This window comes from Amia ocellicauda, chromosome 19 (genome assembly GCF_036373705.1).
Source record: "Amia ocellicauda isolate fAmiCal2 chromosome 19, fAmiCal2.hap1, whole genome shotgun sequence".
Lineage (NCBI taxonomy): Eukaryota > Metazoa > Chordata > Actinopteri > Amiiformes > Amiidae > Amia > Amia ocellicauda.
In genome coordinates, this window is record NC_089868.1 from 12339952 (window position 1) to 12347056 (window position 7105).

The following is a 7105-nucleotide window of genomic DNA, read 5'->3' on the forward strand; positions in this document are numbered from 1 at the left end:
TTCCTCCTAAAGATGTTTACTGCTCACATAGTATCTAATTTCCTGTTACTAGTTTTTCTCTGCATTTCCTCAAAACCCTGACGATCGTTGGTTTATTAAATAATTCTAAATCGGAGCTACTGAGTGTGTTGCTGGTTTTTTCTTCCCTACGTGTGTCTCGCTGGCCTGCACCTCACTAATCCAGGTGTGTGTCTGTTTTCTGTTTTTACGAGTGTCTGAAGGTTAACAGAAGTTCTCCTCCTCCTCCTCGGTGAGTCAGGACTGGTATATTTTCTGACACGTATGCGCTGCAGAAATTCCTGACATCCTTGTGCCCTCTGATGGTAGGGATGAAAGGAGGCTTCACCTTCCTTTCTAGCAGCCCATTCCAATCCACTCTCTGAAACAAGACAGAAGAATGAAAGGACGGTTATGATAAGGTGGTGCCACCTTCATGTAAACGGATGTTGTGCCCCAACTTACCGAGAAGTAGGGATGCTTCTTCACTTCTGCAGCATCCCCTTCACCTGACCCAAGGCGCTCGGCTGGATTTTTATTCAGAAGCTGCACATGATCCAGAACAAGAAGGAGAGAGAACGTTATTTTCCATTAATGTACTTCAAGTTGAAACGATGTTAAAAATAAGTTCCCGTAGTTGAAAGTAAAGTTGAGTGAGTTTGCGTTGTGGTTCGGAACCTCACTCCACTGCTACACAGTCACTGGGTATTGCTCCAATTCCATAACATTGACATTAACATTTAAGATACAGAGAGACAAACTGGAGGCAAGAACTTAAAGAACAACCCTGGCATACAGACCTCTTTCATTATGGAGGCGGCCTTTGAAGAGACGAACCAAGGATATCGCACTTCAGCCTCAACAATATTGCGAAACAACTGCTCTCCATCGTCACCGCGGAAAGGAGGCTACGGGCACAAGGAGAGAGGGATGAGAGCACATTAAAGGGATACTCCAGACCAGACCTTTGAATATTCACATTCTGAGCCCAGGAATGCAAAAACCATACAGACACAAATATTGTATACTGCGCAACAAAATGGTAAATTCACACCTTAGACATGTCTTATTCATCGCTGCAATAACCGGAATCCTACCGAGAACCTAACCTGGTTAACAAAATGTCCTGAAGGGGTTGCCATCGTAACCTGGCAATAAAGGCATGTGCTTCCGGTTCTGTATGCAGGAGAGATCTATTTTTGGAACTATAAGATCTGATTTCAAATAGTCTAATTAAGTCATCAAGGCTTATGAATCCTAACTGGCCCTCGGTGGTATAGATTTAACTTTGCTTTGGTGACATTCAATGAAATGGTTTTAACCGTAATGGATCCACGAGAGGATTACGCTCTTACTTCAACAGTGGCCCTCTGCTCTCACTTTAATACTGCATTACCTTGTATTTTTCGAGGCACTTGTAGGAATTAATTGGCAATCCTCTTTTCATACATGACGCTGAGGCGAGACAAAAGACAGACAGCGTGTGAATATGCATTTAGAAACAGCACTGGTCAATAATTCTGCAGCTGCAACAAAGTGCCGACTTTACTGCAGAGTAAGAAAGTAAAAAAGTCAAAGAAGACCTTGCTAATGCAGTGCATTGGTGTATTCCATAAAAACACATGACTAGATTTATCCATCTTTGCTCTGCTTACAAATCTCTCTACATCACCAAGGATTACGATATCTCCTTTTTTCAGCGCCTTGTTGGCCACATTTTCGGATCTGTCTTTGTCCTCAGCCAGCAGCACCTATTAGAGCAACACAGAATCAAGATGGTCAAACTCCACTCTCAACCTTAGGATCTACATTCACAACACAAGCATTTAGTAACACATCCTTCCTAATGCTGCTTTTGTTAAAGGTTAAAAAGTGCAAGTAATTTCAAAATTGTCCACAGAGATTTCTTAGGAAACTAGTGTTGTGCAAATATTTATTCTCCACATTTCCTATTAAATTACTGATCGTTGGTTCTGCCCCACATTATATCCATGATGACTCTGATTACTGGGATTTACCTTCCCAAAAGTGCCATTCCCCAGCACGGCAACAGATTTATAGTCCTTGACACCAGAACCCAGAAGCCGCTGCCCCCTGCAGAAGAGAGAGGGGGGAGAATAGTCAGTTGCAAAAATGAATGTCTCACCCAAGATTTGACGGTACATGGCCCGTCCATCGTCCCTTTGATACGGTGCAGTTGTCCTGTCCCCTTAGCAGAAAAACACCCCCAAAGCATAATGTTTCCACCTCCATGTTTGACGGTGGGGATGGTGTTCTTGGGGTCATTCCTCCTCCTCCAAACACGGTGAGTTGAGTTGATGCCAAAGAGCTTGATTTTGGTCTCATCTGACCACAACACTTTCACCCAGTTCTCCTCTGAATCATTCAGATGTTCATTGGCAAACTTCAGACGGGCCTGTACATGTGCTTTCTTGAGCAGGGGGACCTGCGGGCGCTGCAGGATTTCAGTCCTTCACGGCGTAGTCTGTTACCAATTGTTTTCTTGGTGACTATGGTCCCAGCTGCCTTGAGATCATTAACAAGATCCTCCCGTGTAGTTCTGGGCTGATTCCTCACCATTCTCATGATCATTGAAACTCCATGAGGTGAGATCTTGCATGGAGCCCCAGAACGAGGGAGACTGACAGTTATTTTGTGTTTCTTCCATTTGCGAATAATCGCACCAACTGTTGTCACCTTCTCACCAAGCTGCTTGGCGATGGTCTTGTAGCCCATTCCAGCCTTGTGTAGGTCTACAATCTTGTCCCTGATATCCTTGGACAGCTCTTTGTTCTTGGCCATGGTGGAGCGTTTGGAATCTGATTGATTGATTGCTTCTGTGGACACGTGTCTTTTATACAGGTAACGAGCTGAGATTAGGAGCACTCTCTTAAAGGGAGTGCTCCTAATCTCAGCTCGTTACCTGTATAAAAGACATCTGGGAGACAGAAATCTTGCTGATTGATAGGGGATCAAATACTTATTTCCTTCATTAACATACAAATCAATTTATAACTTTTTTGAAATGCGTTTTTGTGGATTTTTTTGTTGTTATTCTGTCTCTCACTGTTAAAATACACCTACCATTAAAATTATAGACTGATCATTTCTTTGTCAGTGGGCAAACATACAAAATCAGCAGGGGCTCAAATACTTTTTTCCCTCACTTTATATATATATATATATAATTTATAATAACCATTCATTGTTTTAAACTCATGATTGCTATTGTTAAGGTACAGTGTATCAGGCACACCAGTGAATGCTTCCAGTAACGGATGAGACATTTCTGCAGGAGACGAGCGCTCGGGAAGGAAAACTTCACAGACACTGAAGTCTGTTCGTTTATCTTCGTTTATTGAAAGTTTCACACAGCCTTTTATACATTTACAAGCAGTATTTCAAAGGAGTTTGGGGGCACTCCCGAAACTGGATATCTTCTTGGCATATGTCCGGGGCAGTTCCGAGACATGGGAAGCGATAATTAATAAGGTATTCTTTATAATTAGTTTAAGCAGGGAGGCGTTGATATCAATGACACAGGAAACAAAATTTCGTAAGGTTTTCTTTGTAATTAGTTCAGTTATGGAAGCGCTGGTACCAAGGACACACTGTACTAATAAGAACGTATTAATACATAATTTTGGTTCGTTACCCAAGGAATTTCCACGTCAGCAGAAATTGTTTCTGTCTGCCACACAGATAAGTCTGAGCAGAGAAATCATAATGTGAGCAGAGAAATCCTAATAAAAATAAGTTTTAACTAGTACCTTTCTGGAAAGTTTCTTATATTTTCTAACAGTTATACAGTGGGTATATACAGTACATAGGGGGCAATTTTACCCCAACAGCTATTAAGTGGTAGGTTGATTAGATAATCATCTTACTTCAAAACCAGATTTAATATTCTTGTACCTCCACTAGCTCTTGTGGGCAGGGCTTTGACCAGTTCTTCCCAAGATGCATCATCATGAACCAGAGTTAAATGTTTGATTATGCTACCAACACTATGGAATTGAACTATCCCATCCATGGACTGCTCTTCAACAACCTCTCTCAGGAAGAGTGAAGCAGCCTGTCTCAGCCGAGTTATTCTGTTATACTGTAGCTCAATGGAAAACATGGAAATAATAATACAGCGTTACATGACTCATACAACCTTGCAGATCAGTACACATGCACACACACAAAATACATAAATAAAACAGAAAATGTGTTAATAAATGTATGTTCTTTTTTTAATTGTTATAATTTATTTTAAAAAATTGATTAACATGGGGAAACATGCACAGGCAACATGTATGTGAAATAGATTACTGGATGTAGTTTCATACACATAACAACAAGTGTAGCTTTTGAATATTAATGTGCTAGAGATGATTACCCATATATTAATACATTCAAATTGGCAATGATTTAATTTACAGGACATTTGTTTACCCAGCTGGCCAGGATTTAAGTGCAATTGTTTTCAACACTGGTCCCCTCTTTCCAAAGGATTTTATTTGTCACCTTAAAATTATCAATTTGTAAAGATTTATTTAGCAGTTGTGTTGGTGAATTATGTAATTTAAAGGTAATTTGGTATAAACATCTAAACCCTTTTCAGCTCCCAGGGACCAGAGCTTCCACTGTCATATCACTTGCTAAATTGATTAATAACTAACTTATTACAAACTACATTTATTCTAGTGTTTAGACATTCGTGATTTAGAGTGACCTGTACAATTAGCTGGATCAGGATCAGGGCTGTTTAAGCATCTCTGTAGCTTTATCGGAGAAATACGTAAGTGTGATAATGTCTGTGAAAACAACAAACAAAAAACCATGGTAGTATCTTAGTAGTATGTTGGATATATATGCTAATCTTATGGCTAGTGTTTACTATGTTCTGTTTAAGACTTTGTCCATTGCCCTTGCAGGAGTTATATATTCTATGTAGGGTGTTTTGTAATCTCCTAGGTACATCTTATTATCCTCCACTTATGATTTAGATATAGATACATCCGTCTCAGTGTTAATTGATTTCAATATTACAATAATGCTTTAAGGACTTACAATCATGCTTCCTGACACATCCAGCACCAAGCACATTTCTCTCTGTCCCTTCTGTAACACTGTGAACTGGGGTGCAGGAGGAGGGGTGACCAAAACACCAGAGTTCCTGAAGTCCTCAGAGCTGCCAATCACACTCCATACACTTCTGTAGTTGCACATTCTGTTCTGCATGTTCTGGGCTTCCGTGTTATGTCTTTTGTCATTACAGAATCCAGTTATCTATAAAATACAAGCATTAGTGTACCTGCAATTTCTATTCACGTCTGTGCTAAAATTTCAAATTGTACACTGGAGCAAACAGCTTTGAAAGTTTGTCCAGTTCGTTAGTTGTTGGGCATCTCTACTGGACTGACTGGGAAGGATAGAGAACACTGAGCTATACTAACCAAAGAGGAAGTAATAAATGTTAATTGAAAACAAGGAATGATATTGGACAGATATTTTGTTTCTTGAGGACTTGTCAAATATCACACATGTAGATTGGTATGAGAACATTTAAAACTTAGTTTTACTACTTACAGCAGGCAGGCTCTTGATTATTTTCTGGGAAAAACTGGCAGGTTGTATTGGGTAACCAGTAGCTGGGTCAATGGAGCACTGCCGCACAGAATTGCCACAGGGGACACCTATGGTGCTTTTGAGATCTTTGAAACACCTGAAAAAATGTGCAATTTTTAAATATGAATTTCATATTTTAAATGGTAATTTATATGAATACCATAATAATTAAGAGCAAAACCATATCGAAAGCAAATAAATTATAAATTAGTCATGTTTTGAGTATCAAATTACTTACTATATTGGTTATTGTCATGATTACCTTCGGGGGCACAGGAACAGGGGATCCCAGTGCAGTGCTGGATCGCGGGATGGTCGGACAGGTGTGGGTTGGGTACCAGCAAAGCAAGGCAAACAAGGGCTGAACGAAGACAAGGTCGTGGTAACAGGTGTTGGTCGTGGGATCAACAGGCAAAGGCAAGACGGATTCGTGGTCGGGAAGACAGGCAGGAAGTCAAGGGAACACGGGAAATCCAAGGCACAAAGAGGACAGGGATACGTGACCAAGACTGGAACAGGCACTGGGACAAGGCTAGGGATTGCAGTTGGAACTGACAACACTTCGCCCCGACGGAGGGAAGTGAGGGGATTATAAGGGAAGCAGGAACCAGGCTTGGGATGTGCAGGGCGAATGGGAACAGCGGGATAGAACAGGAGTGCACATGGGTGACCGGAATGTTAATAGACAGAGTGACGAGAGCAGGGAGAAGGCAGGGAAATGGCGGCCCCTAGTGGGGATAGAGGGGGAGCGCTAGGGGACCATGACAGCTATAGACTTATATAACTATTGCAATATTATGATGAATAGGAATGTAGTGTAATTAAAGTGTAATACTGTAATACAAATGTGTATGTTTCATTAATATATATAAACACAATCATTATTATGTATACATACAGTACATTAAACTATAATGTATTGAAGCTTTAACTAAAATAGTTTAAAATTACCTTGTTGCCTCAATCCGTTTCTCTTTTGATATGTAAAATGGCATTTGCTGGTTGTATTCATCATAGACCCCCATCTCAAATGAGCCCATTCGTGTATAAAGACATGAAGACACTGTATACACACTTCACCTATCTTACAATGTCATGTTAATATGGTAAACATTGTTTTATAGCACTCGAATAAACATTTACATTAATAAGCAAGTTGTTATTTTTCTTTAATGATATTTCGCTGGCAGGCTGAAAAGGATGGAATTTAGAAACAGGAAGAGGTCATGAACTATTACTCTCCAATTAAACACATTGTTTCAGAGAATCGGTAGTTTAAGCATTTTTTTTTAAATAAAAACTTAAATAAATGCTAAATCTTTTTTAAGAATATATATTTATCATTTGATAATTTTTTTAGCAAAATAAATATATAGCTAGCATGCACATACAGTCCTGCCCATCTGGTGCAGGTCAGCCTCTCACAGCAGTGAGGGCGGTATTTCAGTAAACTGTACAATTTGAGCTGCGTTTTAGTGCATCGTCGGGGCAT